Raw genomic sequence first — 23487 nt, 5'->3', positions numbered from 1 at the left:
TCCAGCACAGTACCTGCTAATACCACTTCCCTAGCTAAACTTCAGTGCTTACCCAATAACTTAGGAGTGATACTCCAATTTGTTCACATCCCCTGTCTACCTCCTACACCACCAAATACCTGTTCCCTGGGTCATGCAAAGTACCAGGTGGTTATTAGGGAAACCATGGGCTTGGGAACATGCTAGCTTTTTGTCAAGCACTGGCCTTCCAACCTCATTGGCCCAGCCAACTGCTAGCCTTCCTAAAATCTCAGTGCAGATGAGTCTCCCGCTAGATGTCTTTTCTGACTTTTGTGGATACCCATTATGCTCACTTACTCACTGATGCTTGAAGGTCTACCCCATCTTACTGGGGATTACTTTGTAGGTTTGTTTCTATGTCCTTAGCACCCAGAACATGGGAGTTGGATCTCAATGGAACCCAGGACAATGTGTCTCCTCCCAGTACTTCCCACCCTAAACCCCTCCCTCCAGGTGCCTGGCTTCCTCTTCCCTCCCCAGGCTCAGAACCTGTACAAGTTCAGGCATTTTGGATGTGTGCCCTCTTGCACTCCTGGCTCACTCCTAGCCTCTTGACTCCTGGTCCCCTCTCCTGTCCCTCTCTCTCCTCTTTCTCTTCCTCTCTCACTATCCCTCCCTCTCTCTCCTGTCATGACCCAGTTCATTCTACTGGTCAAGTTCAGTCTGGATCCTTCCAGATGCCTCTGGCCATTTGTTCTCTTCCTCATATTTGTAGTAAACCTCTACCATACATACCTAAGAGCAGTCATGTCTACATGTTTTCATTCATCTGGTGCCACAATCACAGGACTGGCATTTATGAGTGCCTTTCCAAGGGACTTGGCTGCTTCAAACCAAGCTGCTGAACTGACTCTCTCCTATGGTATGGATGGATGATTTGCTTCTGATGGCTTCTGCCACCCACCATATTTGACTCCAAATTCTAGAGTCCACTTCTTCAGCTAATTCTTCCCTCCACTTACCATAACTATTTATCTCTCCTGTCTACTCCATAAGCATCTCTCTGTCTCCTACAGCCTGCTATGCCCTCCTAGGGAGCCTGTCACCTGGTCATATCTCTCCATCTACGTCCATGTGGGCATCTCTCTCCTAAAGACGCTTAGGCCTTCCCTTTTCCCAAAAGCCTGTCCCGTCCACCTTTGTGGTTGCTCTCTCCTGCCCTCTCCTACAGGACAAGTGTCACCTTGGAGCTCCCTGCTCTGTCTACTCTTATTACAAAAGTCACACCTGTGTGCCAGGATGTTGCTTTCATCCTACTGGGTCCCTGTCACAGGAAAAGGGATGTCTCTTCTCTGTGATTTGGGACATTTCTTTTGAACAAGTCTCTCAGTCCACTTGGGAACACCCCAGATTGAAATTCTTGTCACCAGGACACTTCCTCTGCTCCCTTTGTTCACCACTCGCTCCTGAGTCTCCTCTTCTCCCCTTCAGAGCTACTTGCTCTGCTTCCGGGCCTCTACGAATCCTCCTCGGGTGGAACTCCTCTACTTTGTGACTCTGTTTCCTCTCAGCCCCCTCCTGAAAGTCCCACAGCTTCTTTGTGCCCTCCTGGGCATGTACTGTGACCCTTTTTTTTTTCGCCACCCTCTCAGAGAGGACTTCTCTGTCTCTTTCTTATGCCATCCAGGACCTCATACAACCCTTTCTCTTTTCCTCTCTGCACTCAAGAGATTTTGTTAAAGCCTTGCTGTCTAACTACAATCGGCTTGGCCTCGGGCACACCTGATTTTGAGAGCTTGTCTGGAGGTTCTAGCAGAGGAGCACAGCTACTCATGTACCCTTGACCAAAGACCGGTCCTCAGAGAAGGTCATCCTCTTTGACAATGGAACAGGCTAGGCAGCCAGATCGGCCTAACCAACCCTGGCAATCGGTGAGGTGAAAGATGCCGCAGCCAGATGGCCCTCACATCAGGCACACTTGATTTGACATTCTCTCACATGGTATAACTTCTCTTACTACACAAATGATCCCGTATATCTCTTCTATAAACCTCTTCTAGCTAAACTTGCTCTGCTCTGTACGTCCAGAAATCTCATCTCTAAACTTTTCTACTTTCCACTCTTAGAAATCTTTTCTATGATTTCTTTGTTCTCTGCTCTCAAAAGAATATTTTAAAACAATGCTGTCAACTGTCTCAGGATTTGTAAGTTTATTAGGTATGGTTAAAAAAATCTTCAACAGCCGGGCGGTGGTGGCGCATGCCTTTAATCCCAGTACTCGGGAGGCAGAGGCAGGCGGATCTCTGTGAGTTGGAGGCCAGCCTGGTCTACAAGGGCTAGTGCCAGGACAGGCTCCAAAGCTACAGAGAAACCCTGTCTCAAAAAAAAAAAAAAAAAAACCAACAACAACAAAAAAAACCAACAACAACAAAAATCTTCAACAGAATTAAGCTTAAAGCTTTTAACAAAAGGTTTATAGTTATAAAAAATCTTATACATGGGTAATCTTACTTTTCTACAACATGCTATATCTGTGATTCAACTCTTGTTTTAAAAATAGATCTAGTTACTGTATATGTATCTTAAATTCAACTCTTGTTTAGGAAAATAGATATTTTTAAATAGCAATTATGTGACTCAGATGGCCTCATCAGGATGGAAGCAAACCTGGAGCTGGCAGCCATCTTTACCGAGGTTAAAAAAAAGAATCCGTACTATGTAACTGATGGAGTAAGGTGATTGGTAATAAACAAACTGCCTTGGCCCATTTTGATAGGCCATCCCTTAGGTGGGTGGAGTAGGCAGAACAGAATGCTGCGAGGAAGAGGAAGTGAGCTCAGACTTGATAGCTCTCCTTTCTGGGGCAGACACCTCAGAAAGAGGCCATGCTCCCCTCTCCTGAGCAGACGCACGCGGTGAAGCAAGCCACCAGGTCATACATGCTGAATCTTTCCCAGTAAGACCGGTACTACACAGTTTATTAGAGATGGGTTGATTGGGATATCAGAATTAGCCAGTGAGGGCTAGAGCTAATGGGCCAAGCAGTGTTTAAAAGAATACAGTTTGTGTTTTGTTATTTCGGGTAAAGCTAGCCAGTGGCAGGAGCTGGGTGGCGGAATGCAACCCACAGCTCCTACTACATGTAACTTCACCCATCTTAGTTAAAATGACCACATGGTATAAGCCAAGGTTTATTTGATAAATAATGTTTATAAAATCCTAAGGGTTACTCGTGTTAAAAGTAGCTGACTTGAAGATATAAGTCTAGCCTCTTTGTCTTTGCTAACTTCATTAAGCTTTAGCTATTTAGATAAGCTGGGTCTTAAAGAAACTGTGATATTTGATAAAGGTGCACTATAAAAGGATCAGGAGAATCCCCAATCTCTCCATGGACTGTATTGTTTAAAATGTATTGAATCTGTGGTTTAAAGTTTGATTTTGATGCTAAGGGGTCTTCAAATAAATCTTCAACTCAAATGCTTAAGGCTCAAACGTGACAGCTATAAAGCTGTAAAAATTCCTAAATCTTATGACATGTAAATCAATGCTCAGTAACCTTGAAAATGATCAAATTATTCAATGTTCTCGGAACTATGCTCATAGTCTTTCTAAGTAATTCATTTAGTAACAAGATTTATCTAGCCTCCTGTATATGTTTTCAAGGCTAAGCCTAAAGCAAGTAACTAAAGCAATTACAGCTTATTTAAAATCAGGTATCCTTAATAGATAATGGTCCTCAAACCCTTCAGAGATCTGTTGAACTCTTAAAGTATTTAATGAAAAGGTTTCCCATAATAAACAGAAACACCAGCTCATAGTGGTACCCTACAGTCTCCAAAGATGGCAATGGTGCAAGGACAACTCCACTTGCATTGGGATAGCATTGACCACTGGGAAAAACTGCCCATGCCCACCCATTGCCAGGGTCCTGCCCACATTGTGGATGCCTTTGGGTTGACTACTCTGTTCTGCCTTACCAGGTTCCTTCTCCACAGGGAAATCTCTGGGACCTTTTAGGTCTGGCAACAGAAGGCCAGTGTAGTTCTGTGTGGTAACTGAAGATGTAATTCTTTCCCGTGTGGTAACCTCAGATCTCTGTCCCCCTATGAAGTTTTTGAGACCATGGGAGCCTAGGGTAGCCATTGAGAGTGGTCTCTGTTATGTTAATTGATACACAGGCCATTTGAATTATACTTCCTGCTATAGTCTATCCTTCTCAGATCTCTGATGATATTGACAGCTAACTGTAGGTTTATGTTAAAGCAGCAATCACTAACTTCTCCCCCTAAGGTTGTAGCTCAGTTCAGTCCATTTCATACATCAAATCAGGCTTCACTGTTTTAGAGCTACTAGGTCTCCTGCTGAGAAAGGCAGGCACAGTTGACCTTGCTGACAGACTTCACTCTGAAGATAAACTCACAAAACAGGTTTGTGTAAAGGTCTGAGGACGTGACAGCAGTAGCATACCAATTGTAAAGGTGACAACTGTTTCTGGTCTCTTTCCTTCTCCTTGTTATGTTAAGACGGCAAAAGTTTAGCAACAATTAAGGGAGTTCTGATAAACTCATAATCCAGCCTCAGTAAAGCACTTACTACTATTATAGTCACGTGTTCAAAATCTCAAGTTTCTTTTGGTTGTTTCCTAAGTAGAGAATTAAAAGCGCTTGCCATGAGCTAAAAACATCTCTGTCCAACCTACAGATCTAACCCTCTGGAGAGAGTGTTCATGCTTTAACCCAGAATCATGTTTTTGTGTCCCCAAGTTTTTGTTATGATTCAAAGGTGTGAGCCTATCACTTTTTCTACAATATAGATTACAATGGTAATACTAATATATCTAAAACTTTTACTTTAAAAAAATTCTCATAAGCTTCAGGGAGTTGACATGGATCCAACTCTCACAGGTCAAATGGACTCCAAATAAGTATTGTCAATCAGTAACAAGTTTTCCCACCTGCCTATTGCTGAGGATGGAAATGCACTTTCTCCTTGTCTCTTCTACCCAACTACCAAGACCATGGGCCTAAAATTTCAAATGTGCAATTTTTCCTTAAGTACTGTAACTTTACCTTCTGTCCCTCATCTGTATCTGTTCCAGCAATTTTCCAGTCAACTGAAAACTGCTACAAACTGCCTGCAGCATGCCACTCCCAGGTGTTCCTTCAGAACGTGCATGCTAGCCTGCTCCAAAATGACCTGCATTTCACTAACCTTAGGTGGTCCCAATAACCTGGAAAATGAGACCCTCATTTGAACATCATTCCAGCCTTCTTGTATTCCCCACCCCCAATTGCATCCAAATTCTAGCAGAAAGTAGTTATAGAAGAGATTATAGCGCTTCTTACCATCAACAAAAGTTTGGAAAGTCAGGTGTCAAAGAAACGCAGGGCAAGTCTTACCCAGTACCTGTGGTTCCTCCCAGCCCTTCTCACCCCACTCTCCACACTAAAGCTCTTCCTCCAGATGCCGGGCTTCCATTTCCCTTCCCCAGCTTCTGATCCTATACAAATTCAGGCATTTTGGCTATGTGCCGTCTTGCTCTCCTGGCTCACTCCTGGCCTCTTACCTCCTAGTCCCCTCTCCTGCCCTCTCTCCTCTTTTTCTCTTCCTATCTCAGATTCTCTCCCCCCCCCCCATTCTTTTCATGGCCCAGTTCATTCTGTTAGTTGTGTCCAGTCTGGGCCCTCTAGATGCTCCTGGCTGTTCTTTCCCTCATATCGATGGTAAACCTCCTCAACCAAACCTAGGAACAGTCATGTCCTCATTTTTTTCATTCAATGGCGAGGACTCAGTGTATAGAAGAAATGTTAGACAAATGTGGGGAGAAGAGGGGGAAAGGATGGAAATAAAGGGGTCGAGGGAAAAGGACTAACAGGAATAAAATATAAAAGGGGATGAGAGGAAAATGAAGGTACTTTAACAGTTCAGAACTCTAGTAAGCCAGAAGCCTAATTCAGTGAGATAGATCAACCCAAAATTCTAATATGGCAGATAAAATTATCTACTAAAATTGCAATGTAATGAAAAAGGATTTGAAGTAGTCTAACATAAAGTAACTTTATAGCAGTTCTTTATTGACAAGCACAGTAGGGCCAAAGCTAACACATGAATATTAGATTAAGTGTCAGAGAAAGAGCCAGAACCATGGTCTTTGAGCCTATGAGACCAAAACATCGATAAGGGAGATTACAAAGACTTTTTTTTACATAGAAAATTACATAAAATGAAAGAAAAGAGGAAAAGAAAAAATAAAGGGGGAGAGATAAGCAGAGGGGGAAATGGAGAGGAGGGTAAAGAAGACAAGATTGGAAGAAATGAGGAAAGGAGTGAGGAAGGGAAGGAATGTAGAAGGGAGGGGAGAGAAGCAGGGACGGCCAGGCGCACCTGTCATAACATGCAGGGACAACAGATCTGCACATGGACTGAAAGCAGCTGCCATTACTTTCTTTTTTCAGGCAAGATTATCAGATAATTTTTGTAATCAAATGAAGATGGTTATAAATCATGTCTATGAAATCATTCTTTCAAACAAATTTTAAAACTTTTATATTTCATTTGAATACCTTAATTTTAAAAAAATCTATCACTAAGTGAAGTTTTAAATCAAGACATTTCATATACAGAACCTACACATAGGCAGTTTAAAAGAATGTGCGTCAGAGTTATGGTTTGAAGGGCATTAGCGAGTCAGAGCGCAAACGTTGCCTTTGCATCTCCGGCCATGCCCGCTGGGTGAACCAAATGAAGTGTTTGAGCTACTGGATAAAGGGCTTCAAATAGGAGCTAAAAGAGTAGTCCAAGAAGAACATTCAGGAGAAGGCACCAAGCTAAGCAGGGCTCCCTTAGGCCAGAAGTGTGTATCTCTTCCACATTCTTAAAGAAGATCCTCCAGGGAGAGCCAGGTCAGTCAGACTGTACACTGGCTGCCATCCAGCCTTGCCCCAGACACAAACTCTTTCTCCATTTTTAGTCTTCTTGAAGATCCATGGAGTGCACTTTCCACCTGGCCTACAGAAACACCAAGGGCAAAGCAAGGCTTTCTGATCCTGGCACCTGGGACCTTAAAGGGTGCTGACTTTCCTGGTACAGGAGAATTGTCTGTATTCTGTCAATCATGTTATAAATAAACACTGATTGGCCGGGCAGGAAATATAAGTGGGAAAACCAGACAGGAAGCAGAAATGATGTAATGAGAACAGGATAATTCTGGGAAGGAGGAAGTTGATTCCTCTCACTCCTGCCCAGATCACCGAAGCAGCAGGATGTGATCTGCCCCATTGAAAAAAGGTACTGAGCCACATGGCTAACATAGATCAGAAAAATGGGTTAATCAAGATGTGAGAGTTATCCAGTGAGAAGCTAGAGCTAATGGGCCAATCAGCTTATAATTTATGGAGACCTATGTGTGATTTTCTTTGGGGCTAAACAGCTGGGGGTACCGGGCAGGACAAAAACCACAACAAACAAGCCAGCCCCCGATCATGTTACATTTTCCGAGTCATGAAGGAGCTTAAATTCTGAGCAAACTGTGATGGGTGGGTGAGGAAGACTGTGGGAAATCTTCACAGTGGGCAGAACTTTGGGCAGTACACATGGTCATGCATTTTGTTTGGAAGAAGTAATGGTGAGATGTGCGATTGTTCACTGATTCATGGGCTATAGCTAATGAGTTCACTGGATGGTCAGGAACTTGGAAAGGGCATGATTGGAAATTTGGTGAGAAAGACATCTGGGGAAGAAGTATGTGGATAGATCTCTCCAAGGGGGCAAAGGATTTACTTGTGCCCCATGTAAATGCTCATGACAAGTTGACTTCAGCTGGGGAAGAGTTGAGTAGATAGGATGACTCGTTCTATGGTCAGTCTCTCTTCCCAGACATGCCATCCCTGTCATTGCCCAGTGGGCCTATGAGCAAAGTGACCATGGTTGAAGAGATGGAGGTTATAAATAGGCTCAACAGCATGGGCATCCACTCACCAAAGCTAACATGACTACAGCTGCTGCTGAGTGCCCAATCTGCCAACAGCAGAGACTAACATGACTACAGCTGCTGCTGAGTGCCCAATCTGCCAACAGCAGAGAACAACATGGGCCCCAGATAGGCACCATTCCCCAGGATGACCAGCCAACAACCTGGTAGCAGGTTGACTACATTGAACCACTTTATCCAGGAGAGGACAATGGTTTGTCCTTACTGTTGTAGATACTTATTCTGCTTATGGATTTGCCTCTCCTACATGTAATGCTTCTGGCAAACCCACCACTTGTGAGCTTGCAGAATGTTTCATCTATCATCGTGGTATTTCACACAGTATTACCGGGGAACTTACTTTACAGCCAGAGAAGTGTGCAGTGGACCCAAAACAATGGAATCCACTGGTCTTACCATGTGCCCCACCATTCTGAAGCAGCTGACTTGGTAGAAAAATGAACTGCCCTTTTGAAGACACAATTACAATGTCAATTATGGGATAGCAGCCTGGGGGGGGCTGGGGCAGGGAGAGAGAGAAGGGGACATTCACTTTGATTCAGCATCCAATATATGATTATGAATTCTCTCCAAAACAAGGATTCATGGGTCTAAGAATCAAAGGGTAGAAAGGGGGAGTAGTTCCTCCCACTGTCACCCTAGTGACCCACTAGGAAAAGTTTTGCTTTCTGTTCCCTCCACCTTAAGTTCTTCTGGTTTAGAAGATTTTCTCACAGAGGGGGAAACACTCCTACCAGAAGACACAACAAACATTTCATTGAATTGGAAGCTCAGCTTCCCCCTGACCATCTTGGGCTTCTGGTGCCCTTAAGCTAAGAGGCTAAGAGAAAGGAATAACAGTGTTAGGAGGGGAGATTGAGCCGGATGCCAAAGAGGAAATTGGATTGCTTCTCCACAGTGGAAGTAAGAAAGGTTGTGTCTGGAGTACATGAGATCTTTTAGGCCCTAAAGGTTCTCCACCTGTGGATGATGACCCATTTGGGGGTGACTTGTCAGATATTTGCATTACTATTCATAAAAGTAGCAAAATTTCAGTCATGAAGTAACAATAAAATATTTTTGTGGTTTGGGGTCACCACAACATGAGGAACTGTATTAAAGGGTCGCAGCATTAGGAAGGTTGAGAACCACTGCTTAAGAGTATCTCTTGGTGCTACCATGTCCGGTGATTAAAGTCAATGGGAAACTACAAGCTAATCCAGGCAGGATGACAAAGGGCACAGACCCTTCAGGAGTGAAGATGTGGGTCACTCCTCCAAGGAAAGAACCAAGGCCTGCTGAAGTGCTTGCTGGTGGTAGAGAAATTACAAAATTGGTAGTCGAGGAAGGAAGTTATAAATATTAGCTAAGGTCACATGACCAGGTACAGAAATGAAGATTATAATTGACATGAGAGTTTCTGTCCTGTTTTATCAAGAATGTACAAATATTTGCTTTTTCTTTTCTCAATTTCTTTCTTATGTAATGTAACATCAGTTAAGAGACTATCAGGGATTATCATATTTAACCTTGTGATACTAAAAGAATGTACCTCAAGGGACATTTTTGCCTAGTCTAAAATTATAATGCATTTTTTAGTTCTATGGGGGTGATTATATCATATTAGACAAATTATGTTCTGCTTATTGTTTTTATTTGGAAATTAAACATGATTTAAGAAGATATGATTGTATGACAAGCTGACAAGGGATGGACTCAAATGTATTCTTGGTTGTCAACTTGACTACATCTGGAAATAACTAAAACCCAAGGGACTATGAACAGTTGTAAAGGATTTTCTTAATTAAATCATTTGAAGTAGGAAGACCCACTTTTAATCTGAATCTTTTGAGGTAGGAAGATACACCTTTAATCTGAGCCACGCCTTCTGCTTGTAGCCCATATAAAGGACATGGGAAAAGGAAGCTTGCTGTCTTTGCCTACTTGCTAGTTCTCTCATTGACAGTTCCATTCCTTCACTGGCATTAGAGCCTACTTATTTGAGATTGAGTATATAATGAAGACAATTAAGACTTCTAGTTTTGTGGAATGAGCAACTACTGAATTCTTGGATCTTCTATTGGTAGACAGCCATTGTTGGACTAGCTGGACCACAGTCTGTAAGTCATTCTGATAAGCCCCCTTTAAACAGATAGCCTCTGTTCTTCTAGATAACGCTGACTAATATAGGCATATCGGATGTTGATGGTGATCCTGCTCCTTGGCTTCCATAAGCATTATTTTGGTTCTCTATAGCACTGGAGTTGGTATGTGTCCCTTCTTGAAATCCTTCACAATGTCTGTTTAATACATATGGCTACGCAAAGACTGTCCTACAGGGTGAGCCTCAAGGCAATCAACTAAATGACTTGGGATTGGGGGTGAAGGTGCAGACATAGTGTGCCTGTTTGTTGCTGGGTGTTCTTTTTCCATCACATTTAGAGATTTGTTTTATTTTATGTGTATGTGAGTGTTCCTGAATGTATGTTTATGTAACATGTACATGCGAGTGCCTATAGTGACCAAGGAACTCTTAAGTTAAGATGCTCTTAACTAAGACCATTTTCCCTCATCTTCTTTGTAAAGCAGAACCTATCCATGAAGTTTGATAATAGGTACACACACACACACACACACACACACACACACACATACACACACACGCTCACACACCACACCAAGTCATTCTTTTATGACAGCTTTCCACATCCAAGACAGAGATTCAACACAACTGCTGAGAAAATTGTCACAGTCGCTAAGAGACATGGCTGAAGACAAAACAGACAAGTGCCTTAAAAATCTGTTAGTGCAGAATGACCAGCAAACCTCACCATGTTAATTGGTTTGCCTATGCACCAAAAGTTACCCCCCATGAGGTGTTCCAAAAACTGAGTAGGAAGGAAGTGACTATGTCAACTCTATGAATATAAGTGCTGTGCCCTAGAAGGGGAGTTTCTGCTGCTACCATGAGTAAGCATGGGGTAGAAGCAACATAATCCTATCCCTTCTTTCTTTAGCTACATGGAATCATTAAAAAAAAATAAACAGAGCAATGATTCCATAAAATATTCGTTTACACATATCTCTGCAGCTTCTATTATTTCGCCAATGTCCTCAATGTAAAAAGTAGGCAAATTTTGTTTGGTTTTTTTTTTTTTTTTTTTTTTTTTTTAATTTTCACCCATCAGTACAGATGCTGAGCCTATACACAGACTTTAAATATTCCTTATTGAGATCATTTGTCCTGTAATCAGAGTGCCAGGGTTTAGACTCTGCTTCTCCTGCTTATGAAGCACACAGCTTTGGGCAAATTGCTTTCTTCTATGAACCTCCTATTTCCCTTACAGGACCCCATACCCCCTCATTTCTTGGGGGAAGCATCTAAGTTAAAATACACACAGTTCTTTTTNTCGAGACAGGGTTTCTCTGTGGTTTTTGGAGCCTGTCCTGGAACTAGCTCTGTAGACCAGGCTGGTCTCGAACTCACAGAGATCCGCCTGCCTCTGCCTCCCGAGTGCTGGGATTAAAGGCATGCGCCACCATCGCCCGGCTACACACAGTTCTTAACATAGCATCTAGCACACAGACCAGATTGACATGATCCTTGCTATTATTGTTGCTATTGATGTTGTCAGTGATTATGACTTCCACCATTACCACTGACAAAGCACCAGAGAGTTATTAAAGAAACAGAGATGCTAAGACAATCGGAAGCCGAAATTTGAAGGAATTCAGCTCTCCATAGGCAAGAAGCATGTTGATGTACCTGCCAAACACGTATCAGGCAGTGCACCCCACTCTTTATTCAACAAAAGGACTCTTGAAACTTGTGATCAAATGACTTGGATGAGTATATTTGAAGTGGCCATTGCATAACTCTAGTAAGGCTAAACTGGGATAAATTATTAGCATGGCCCGTAGCTGTGCTCCATTGTGCAATCAAGAGATGCTGTATGGTTTTACTTTTCATAGGAAAAAAAATCAAAAACTAGAACCAGAAAACATTTGGAATTTTTTTTAGTCCATGGCCAGATCTTACAACATCAGTGATTTAAACCAGGCATTGAATATGAACTCAACTAGGCCTCTAATATTTCTGCCTTGCTCGGTTCCAGCAAACAATGCAGCCCTGGCTGGTGTTGAAAGTGTGCAGCAGGCAAAGGCTAAAGGGCCAGCTGGACAACTGGAATCTCACTTTCACAGAGCTACCCTGGCCTCCTGAATGCTGGAATAACTTAGTGCTCCAGTCCTCTGCACCATAAGTAAAAAAAAAAATAAGAATATTAAATTTAATAAGCTTGGAGAGTAAAATCAAAGCCACATTTCCTACCAAAGAAACCAGCTCACAATGATGCGGAGCAGAGAGAAATGTATATTCACCCTGGTTTAAATTTCCAAGAAGATGATAGCAGAAGAATGATGCACGCAGCTAAAATGCAGCATGTGTTGGGGTCTCCTTTTCAAAAGGCTTGAAGTCCACATGGGTTTCCTAAACCCATCATGACCTATTTTCCTAAACAACGGCATTCTTGAAGCTCCACTTTCCCTGCAGAGGAACCTGCCCTTTCAGGACGCCTTTGCCGCCCTGCTGATCAGTCACGAAGTGAGGCAGTACAGTTACAAACAAGTACCTGAAAAGAATGGGACGAAGGCAGCGAACACAACTGGCCCGGCAATCTGCATGCAGGTGTGGGAGACACAAACCAGGTGGCTAAAAGGCTTCTTTGTTTGAGGCTGTCAGTAGGAGGACCTGATTAATCTCAGGCCCCATCCCTAAACTCCCTTTTAACTATGTCAAGACATCGCCTCACATCAGGAAGTCTACAATGACATGGCTATCTGCTAAGCTCAGTTAATGTGCTCCGAGGTTTAAACACTTCAGGTTGAAAGTGGATAATTGGTGGTAGTGGATTTTAAAAGCTCACGCAGGTGCCTTTGAAAAGAGGTCAAAAGTCAAGTGCATCTCTCCCGAGAGCACTGGCGAGCCCTTCCTAAGGAGATCAAAATTCTTTTACGTAAAGCCCCAGGGTCTTGTAAGCACTGTTATTAATTTAGTTCTGTATGTTCCAAATAAGGGGCAAATGGTGCCACATGTGTGTATCACCAATAACCTGGGCATATTTGTTCCAGAGAGGGAGATGTTAGATAGATTTTCACCTAGCAATTCTGGATGGCTAATGAAGTAATCCACTTTCTACCAGGCCCGAACTGGGGGGTTCAGGTCAGGGTAATGAACCTTGAACACAGTGGAAAGCCCGAGGGGGAAGGAGCCTAAACGCAGGAATGTGTTGTCAGGGAGCGACCCTGTGGGTGGAGGCAAGGCTGTGAAGCTTTAGAGGACAGCCATCAACGCGCAGTTAGGCCTCCAAGCATGCTATCTGCTTCATAATGCCTTTTAGGAACAGAAATTAGAAGCTTCCACCATCAAAACAAGTGTGTGATATTTTTTACAAAGCAGCCAAACAGCCCAACTGCTAACTTCAAGATTCACTTGAAGAGTTTGCTAGAGTACCTCAGAGGCCTCCATGGCCACCTCAACTCCTTATCCCTTCTGTCGGTTAGAAGATAATTACCTTCAATGTGCCTATTACTCTCTTATTCTTAAAGTGTGTTATTAAAACAGAAGCATACAATTCTGAAAGTCTGCATTTTGACACATTTCTAAAACAAAACTAAACATTTGCACATTTTTATGCTTGCTTAGGAAATTTTTCATTAGCATACCAATCAACGACTTTCTAAACAGCGTGTGCTCATCAGGACGTCTGGCACAGCCACACAGATGAGGACACAAGGTGGGTGCTGGCAAGGACTGAGGAACCGGGAACTCTGTTGCAGTACTAGCTGGAATTTTAAGAGGTAGTTCAGTCACTAGAGGCAACAACACAGTCAGAATCCAAAGCGCTGAAGCCAGGGAGGGACAGGTGTGTCCACACCCACAGCCATGGCAGCATTGTTTGCAACAGCTGAAGGTAGGAACAAGCCGAGAGTCCAGTGCACATATGGAAGGTTAAAAAATGCAGCATGTATTATAGGATATCATAAACTACGCCTATTATAAACAATGGTATGTATGGGAGGAAATTCTGACATACTTGGAAGCAAGTTAGTCACTGAAAGACAAACACGGCGCGATCCCATTTCTATGAGATGTCCAGAGTCTTGGAATTCACAGAGAAGACAGTCTATGCGGGCGGTTGGCGGGAACTGTGTGGAAGGGAGAAGGTGGGCTTACTGTGTAACTGTTTTGGAGACAGTCATGTTGGCCAGCCTTGTGAACATGTTTACTGGCATTGACTGTACATTTTATATCGTGTGTGCTTTCCCACAATACCTTTCAGCTACAACTCCCTCACACAGACATCAGTGCACTATGGGCTGAGGTCTGGATTAGACATGCTTGCCTGATGGGCTGCGCTTAAGTTTGATGCGCCACTACTAATGGAAAGAAAAATGTTCCTTTCGAGATTGCAGGGCTCCAACTGGCTTGAGTAGACAGATAAAAACAGGGTGTAGCTGACATTTTCGAATCAGTACACAAATTCTTGGACCCGTGGTCTCTATATTTATAATTAGGAAAGAATGTTTGTCACTAAAGTTTTTAATGAAAATCACAGATTTGTCACAGTCGTTTGCCACAAAATCATGGTTTCACTTAAGAAATGGGGAAAGGAGGGAAGAATCTTTCAGAAATAATACTTTAATTCCAATTTAATGTGGAGCACACATGGTCATAGCATGTAGCATAGCAAAGTTAATACAGAAAAAGTAACACAACTGTGGCTTAACTGCTGCTAAATTACATGTGCTAATTACAGACAAGAAAGACTTGCCACGGCCTGTTAGGTGAACATGCAGTTTGCACTCAGCACAAGAGACATGGCACTCGGAGCTAAATGGCCATCTCAGCATGCACACAGTCAAAACTTGCCAGCTCGAATCCCAGTACCTTCAGCCTGTGTTAACACGGGCTGCCCAATTACCAGCCTGGAACATTTGTTCAGAAGACTTCAAAATCCCCTAACTTGCTAACAATAGTTTAAAGATTCTATGGTATTTAAAGTCTGGAAAATAAATTTAGTGTCTACTCAAAAAGAGATTAGCCTTGGATTCTCTAAGGACTTGGGCGAGGAAGTTGCTGTCCTCACGTGTCACTCACTATCGGAGGATCACAGAGGCTGCACAGAATTTGCAACGGCCTCAGTCCAACCTCACCAACAGGAGACACTTACAGAATCTGATGCCCTCAACTCCTAAATGGTTAGTCAGTCTTCCTACCAGTAAGATCCCGATAACAACTACGGCAACAAAGACAAAACGGGTAATACTGATCACCGGAAAGGGTACAGAAGTGAGCCCAGAGAGCTGCAGTGCCCTGCCTCACTTTGGGGCCTTCCAATCAATCTCGGGGCTGAAAAGTTCTTAAATAAACCCCCCTCCCCCCCCCCACACGCTCACAAACACACACATTCATGAACACATACCCTGTAACACAAGCAGGGGGCCTGGCTTGTTGTTGGGGTTTTTGTCCTGCCCAGTTTCCCACAACTGTTTAGCCCCAAAGAAAATCACACATAGGTCTCCATAAATTATAAGCTGATTGGCCCATTAGCTCTAGCCTCTCACTTGCTAACTCTCACATCTTGATTAACCCATTTTTCTGATCTATGTTAGCCATGTGGCTCAGTACCTTTTTTCAATGGGGCAGATCACATCCTGCTGCTTCAGTGGTCTGGGCAGGAGTGAGAGGAATCAACTTCCTCCTTCCCAGAATTATCCTGTTCTCATTACATCATTTCTACTTCCTGTCTGGTTTTCCCACCTGTATTTCCTGCCTGGCCAATCAGCGTTTATTTATAACATGATTGGCAGAATACAGACAATTCTCCCGCACCAATACACAGGTGCACACAAGCACACAATGGTAGGATAATTAAAAAACACAGAAGTCGAGATTCTAAGCAGCACTACTACAGTCTCACAAGTGAAAGTCCCAGTCCTCATTTTAATATATAATTGGTTGCAAGTTGCCAATTGGCAATCAAGATCCTAGCAAGAACCTCTTCTTTGTAATGTTGGCCATATTAAGATGAACCTGACTTTAAACTGCTTGAAGTCAGAGCCCATTTCTCCCACATCCCAGCATAAGCTAGTTCACATTCAGCACTCAGCACAGGTTCTGGATGTATGAAGAACACAACAACAACAAAAAAAATGGGGAGGAGAGACAAAAGAAAACAGGCAACACTGGGAGAAAACAGAACTTGATAAGCTGAGAACATTCCCTCTGCGTAACTGAGGACAGGTCCTTCACTCTTCAGAAGCCTCCTCTGAAGTCCTTTCATTGTTCCTGCTGTATGGCTGAAGAAAATGAGGCAAAGCCAGATATGCAGTTTAGTAGAAGAGGTCTGGATTGGACACAGCTTCCGAGAGCGCTCTCCTTTGCAACTCAAACACTAAAATAATAAATTAGGATCTGTGGCATAAATTGTCACAGAGACTGTAACTCTCCTTTCTCTAAATACAGACTCTGGATTTATAGCCCTTTTAAGGCAGGTCATTTTAGTTAGAGCTGCTCATTTATAAGCCGAACAGCGACAGTGCTGGGAGAAACGGCCAAACAATATCTTCGCGTGTCAACGGAAACAAGTCTCATCTTAAAGCTCATTGCCCAGGCTACTGGGACAGCTCAGTGAGGAAAGGGATTGCCTGTGAGCGTAAGGGCATGAGCAAGGAAATGTGTGCTTCATCCCAGCACTGGGGAGACAGGGACAGGAGTTCCTGGGCTCACGGGATCAGCAATCTAGCCAAACTGAAAGTCCAGGCACAGTGAGAAATTCTATCGCAAATAATAATAATAATAATAATAATAATAATAATAATAATAATAATATGTTGAGGCTGTTGGGGAAGACACTGAGATCAGCCTCAGGCCTCCATTCATACACACCTACACACACATTTCACACATGAACATGCACACACAACAAATTTTAATTAATTTTAATTTTTAAATTAGGCAATAAGGCCATTAGTCCCATTCTCTGCATGTGTTTAGAACAGTGTATAAGTTCACTGAGAGCAGTAAGACAAGGTATGTAAGCAGAAATACTGCAAAACGTTTCCCCTTGACATTCAAGTCATGGAAGCAGCTGTGATTTCAGAAAGTTATTGCTTCCGAGAGGTGAAATGTCAGTTGACATTATCCTTACATGCCACGGGAACTTAGTTCAATGTTTGCATAGAAATCCCTTCTGCAGACAGCAGTTGCTATTGGACAGTTGTATCTGTTCCCTACAGCACTAATCTGACGACCATCAGGTGTGGTGGTGTGAATGGCAAAGGTCCCCATAGACTCATGGGTTTGAAGGATGGCCCATAGGAAGTGACACTGTTAGGAGGTGTGGCCTTGTTGGAGGAAGTCTGCAACTGTGGGGGAGGCTTTGGGGTCTCAGAAGCTCAAGCTGTGCTCAGCACACAGGTGCCTTCTGCTGCCTTTGAAGCCATTTGCAGAACTCCCAGCTCCTTCTCCAGCATCATGTCTGCCTGTACTCTGTCCTGCCTCCCGCCATGATGATAATGGACTAAACCTCTAAAAGCATAAGCCAAGCCTAGTTAAATGTTGTCCTTTATAAGAGTTGTCATAGTCATGATGTCTCGTCACAGCAATAGAAACCCTAACCAAGGCATCCCGTTCATTAATCACTCACTTGCACCATGACTGCAGCTGTCTCCACCAGTCTTTCTCCCACTTTTTTCTCAACTTTTTAAATTTGCCTTAGCTGTATTAAAATATAATCAAAAGATAAGAATCCTATATACTTAAAAATTGCATGTATCAATATGTTTTCCATATATCTATACTGTCAAGCTAAAGAACATGTAAATCATCTCATACTGTTGCTACCTTCGTGTGTGACGTAAACACTAACACCAATTTCTTAATAAATAGACTTGTGCACCGCTTACTTATCCTTCATCTCAGCTACTGTGCGGTGCATTAGACTTCAGAAACCATCGTCCTCCTTTGACCAGCAGCCTCCTGCCCAGCCCCACCACTCCTTACAACCACTGTTCCAGTCTCAGTTGCTAGGAGTTCAACTTCCCCAGATAATAATGTGTAATGGAGATTGTGAAAATTCTATTTCTGTTTCTTGTTTCCTTCACTTAGTAACTAGCTTTTGAGATCACCCCTGATACAGTTCTCAGGATTTCCTTCTCCAGGTTGAATGGTATTCCATTGAATTCTTACCACATTGCTTTTATCTACCCTCTGGCTGGCAGATGTTTAGGCCGTGTCTATATCTTGGCTATCATGAATAATGCTACAAAGATAATAGGAGTGGCAGCATTTGCTGGTAATATCCATCTCAATTCCTTTTTCTCATATTACTGGATCATATAGTAATTAGTTCTGTGAAGACTCTTCAAACTGCTGCAAAATGCCTATGGCAACTTACAATCCCAGCAACAGTGTGTGAGGGTTCCCGTTTCTACACACCACTCCTACTTAGATAAAGGCTCTCCTGTAGCTCAGGCTAGCCTTGAACTCACTGTGTGTCCAAGGATGGCCTTGAGCTCTTGATCCTTCTGCCTCTATCTCCCCAGCGTTGGGTTTCATGGCATGCTGGAGAGTGAAGTCAGGGCCTCGTGCATGTCAAGCAAGCCCTCTATCAACCGTACAACATGCCCTGCCCATTTGGGCATCTTCAAGTTGATATGTAGTATATTTCTCTTATGATCGGTGATGTTCTGCACTTTCTCATATACCTGTTTCCAGTTCATATGTCTTCTTGGGGGAAAATATCTGTTCAAGTTCTTTGCCCATGTCTGAATTGGGTCGTTTATATGTTGCTGTGGCTTCGGCTCCCATGCCCTGTCACACTCGTGCTTTGAGGTGTTTGTTGTGCTTCAGGGGCGACCTTTTAATTTTGTGCACAGTATCACTCGCCTGCCTTTGTGTTTAGTCCTCATGCTTTTGGAATCTAGTCAGGAAACCATTTCTAACTTCAGTGTCAAGAAGTACTTCGCCTGTGTCTTCTGCTAGGATTTTTATAGTTTTCATTTTTATTATATTTAGACATTAGCCTACTTGAGCTGATTGTGTTCTTGTGTGGTGTCAAAGAAGTGTTCTGTTTCATTGCTTTGCCTCCATTTCCTCAGCTTTTCAGCATCATTTATTGAAGAGACTCTTGGTTTTCCTTACTGTGTTTTGACACCATGCTGAAGATCAGCTAATTAGGTTTGTGCTCTTTATCCTATTCTACTTGTCTATATGTCTGCTTATAATGCCAGTACCACACCGCTTGGGTTAAGGTAGCTTTGTACTGTACTTTGAAATCAAGTTATATGACACCACTAATATTTTTCTTTGTTAAATTGCTTTGTTGGCTTGCAGTCCTTTGTGTCTCCATCTGGATTTTAGGAGAGCTTTCCTATTTCCATGAAAAATGTTAGTGAACTTTTAACAAAAAAATTGCACGACGAATGTAGATCATTTGGAATGTAGTGACTTCAACAATATTAATTCTTCCTACTCGTGAGCATGGAGTGTCTCTCTGCTTATGTCTTTAGCTCCATGGGCACCATAGCTGGTGGATAGGGTAGGTGATTGTCTTCTTCCTTTGTAAAATTACCTGGTGCCTTCTACTGCAATGAAGGCTAGTCCTCATGGAAGAAACATCCATGTCAGGTCGCTCAGGGGCCTCTGAGCCCTGTTTCTGCAGTCCGTGGTGTCTTTGGTTTATGAACGTATCCTTCTACCTCTGTTGAATAACCAAAGACATCAACAATAGGCTGTTTGGGGAGCATCTCTTAGACAGCTCTGGTCAACAACTCAAAAGAGGGCCCCTCGTGTCTGGTATTGATTTGGCTTGTTGTTAAGTGGTCTTCTGCTCTTGCAAGGAGCACTGTCAGGCCAGATGAGAAAAGTTCAGGTAAGTCGTTAATAAGTGTGGTTTCTTGTGGCTTTTCGGGCATCTTCATTGTTTTCCTTGCCTCCATCTCCTGCATTTGCCTCCCTCCTGCTTCCCATTCCCCCATCAGATCACCTATGCTGCTATTCCCCTCTCCTTCTTCAGTATTTACTCCCTACCCCTCCCTTAGGAATACCCCTTCTCCCATTTCCCTGATCAAATCACTTATATGCTGCTATTCCCTTCTCTACTGCTTCCCACCCCACCCCGAATCTGGGTGATGGTATTGCTTTACTTTCCCGGTCTCTGCAGTCACTCCAGGCTATATACTCACATCTGAAGATTTGGAGCTCGGGGCTTTCAAGAGAGAGTGTGTTACATTCATCCCTCTGGGTCTGGGTTATCTCACTCAGTACAGTGTTTTCTAGTTCTATTCATTTGCCAGGCCAGACTTCAGAGGAGGACATGGGAAGTCTGGGTACAGAGTGGAAGGAGGATGTCACAAATGATTCTTTCTAATTGGATTTTTGTGTCCTGCAACTATATAGGATTTTTTTTTTTTATCCTGACAGTTGTTCTGTAACGTCCTTAGGAATTTCTGTATATAAGACGACATCTTCCTTTAAAGGGGCAACTGCACTTTTTTTTTTTTTCCTTTTCTGACTTAGATTTTGTTCTTTTATTTCTTTTTCTTACCCGGTTGCTCCAGCTAAGAATTCTAGCATCTCCTGAGTTAAGGCTCAAGAGCGGCTATCCTGGTCCTTCTAAACTCTGTGGAAAAGCTCCCAGCTTTTTGCCAGCTGCATGTGCTGTCAGAATGCAGGCTTCTCAGAAGGGGCTTTACTGTGTTTGAGTGTCTTCCCTCTGTATTTAATTCACTGGGAACTTCCACAGTGGATGTATACTGAATTCTCTCAGTTGCTGTCAGTCTTACTGTTTCTATCCTCTGTTCTGTTCATATGGTCCATCACATATATTTGCATATATTGAATAACTGTTCTTACATCCCAGGAGCGAATCGCACCAGATCACGGTCCATGATGCTGTTAATGTGCTGTTGGAGTCCATTTGCTAGCATTGCACTGAGGGTCTTTTTTCTGTGCTCACCGGGAACATCAGCCTGCAGTTTTCCCTTCCCATAGTGCACTGGGCAGGGTAGTGCTGGCCTCTTGAAATGAATTGAAAAGTATTTCCTACTTTTGAAATAGCTGAAAGAATTTGAGGTAGGCATGTTGTTATCCATTTAAATGACATATTCTTCAGGGCCTGGGGAGATGGCATCCAGTAGACAGCCCTGGCAGCTTAGCTCTATACCTGGAGATCCGTGTACAGGAGGGCATCAGCTCCAGACACGTGACCTCAGGTCTCCACATACGCTCTGGAGCATGTGTGCACCTGCTCCCGCACACACATCATCTACACATGATAGCAATAATAAATTAATTTAAAACAAAATGACGTATTCTATATGCAATCCAAACCTCACCACTGCCATCTAAGCAAGGCAGATTGCTGAGAGACTGGCTAGCATGGTCTGGGAATGATTTCTGTTGAAACAACCTGTAGTATGTCAGCCAGCTTCCCATCTGCATTAGAGCTGGCTCACACTGAAACAGAGGTCATCTAAAGATCCTCGTCTGTCACCACGTGTCTTTGGCTGATGCTTGTGAAATTCACACATTAACCCTATTGGGTTTGACTTTTTTTCATGAATTAAATTTATCTGTCTCTTTCTGTCCAGAATTTGGAGATTATTTTCTATTTTAATCTTGTTCTTAGGTTGGAATTCTACAATACAGAAGTGAACTCCTGGGGAACATCTTTGCACAGATCCTTTCAAAGACCTCAGGAGGAGCCCTGAGAACTTTTGTCAACTTAGCTTAAGATATTTTAACTGCAATAAGTGCTTCAGTATCCCACTCCTTCTAACATCTACCAACTGTATGTGTTCGGATGTCCAGCATAGAAGTCTAATACCGGGGGATGGATTCAAGGTAAGGTGTATAATGCACATCATAACAATTGGTTTGTGGGAAATTTTTCCAAATCTTACAGCTCATCCACAAAAGAAACCTAGAGAAGTTTGAGAATCAAAAACAATACAGCCTAACCATGGTAGTTTTCAACTAATCATGTTGGAAGCTGGGTAAATAACCTTATATTCTCTGTCTAGCATGAGGTTACAGGAAGTGTCACAAGCTAAGAAGCCATCAAGGAGTAAACAACTGAACGGGGGAAGGGGGAGAGATATTATGAAGATGTGTCCAAAATTACAGTGGAAATTGCTGTGATCTTTGTAGAAATTAAATATTCTCAGATTCACCATTTATTGTATTTTTTCCTTTTCTGAGCAAATAGAAGATCCTTTTTAATCAATGAGCTCCCTGGAGATTAAGCCCTGGGAAAATGCTGTATCTGGTAAATAAGTGTGGGTTTTGTTGCTCGTCGAGTGGAGAGGATGAACGGAAGGCGGTGCTGAAATGTCTGTGTTTGTTTTCCACCAGAGGCTGCAGCTCTGTGCTCCAAGAGAGGTACAAGGACCTCCTTAAATGGCGCTGCTGTTCACCTATGTCTGCTGAGACATGCAAGCAAAGTGATTTTGGTGGGGTAGGGAGGGGATGCAGGATGGCACACTGAAGTCACTTTCTCATTGGCTGAAGAGCTGATGGAAACCCAGGAGCACATGTGAGCAGAATGCTTGATCCCAGGCAGGGACTGCTCTACAGTGGGCGGGATCGGAACTTTGCACAACTGGGGATTCAGGGAAGCAATCTCACTAGGAAAAGAATACAAAATCATGGTTATATACCTAAGAGTAAATGCTGACTTAAACATATTTGGGGGTGTTCAAGACAGGGTTTCTCTATGTAACAGTCCTGGCTGTCCTGGAACTCACTCTATAGACCAGGCTGGTCTTGAACTCAGAGATCATCCTGCTTCTGCCTACTGAGTCCTGGGATTAAAGACATACACCCCCATCGCCTGGCAAAATCACCATAAATTTTAAAGAGCTGACATTTTGTGCCATAAAACACAGAAAAATAAAACACTTTATTAATAATTTTAAACATATCTTTATAGTATTTTTTACATTTTTGCCCTATCTTCTTGAAAACATGGTTATTTTGTTTATGTCTACATAAGGTTCTCTTTGAATATTGATTAATTCTTCATTGCTTAAGGAATATACATAATAAGTTCTTAGTGATCTGATTTAATTGAGTAGTCAGGCCAAAGCAGAGATCTGAATGACAGAATTATTAAGTTATATGTATTTCAAATACTCCTTAATTCACATTAATGCTTTAGGCAGAGCTAAATTATAAATGTGCCATTTATACAAAGTTACAATTTGTAACAGAACTACGTCTTATAATAATTTCATGAGCACAAAATTTCTGAATGATAACAACAATAAACACAGAAGTTGGGTTTCCTGAACCATTTACTTAGACAAAAAAATCGAATCTAAATAATTTTAAATACTTATTTAACAATAATATTTTGTATTTCAAATATCACAAATATTTGAATCACAGTTTTCAAATACTGGGAGTTGATTCCATAAATAGGTCATTTTCTAGAGTTTAGATTGAGAACATAAAACTTATTAAATGTTGCCGGGTGGTGGTGGTGAATGCC

Source organism: Alexandromys fortis, unplaced genomic scaffold, assembly GCF_014885135.2.
Source record: "Alexandromys fortis isolate MF-2015 unplaced genomic scaffold, M_Fortis_MF-2015_v1.1 scaffold_130, whole genome shotgun sequence".
In the NCBI taxonomy this organism is placed as follows: domain Eukaryota; kingdom Metazoa; phylum Chordata; class Mammalia; order Rodentia; family Cricetidae; genus Alexandromys; species Alexandromys fortis.
The sequence above is the reverse complement of the archived record's forward strand: the minus strand, read 5'-3'. Positions refer to the sequence as shown.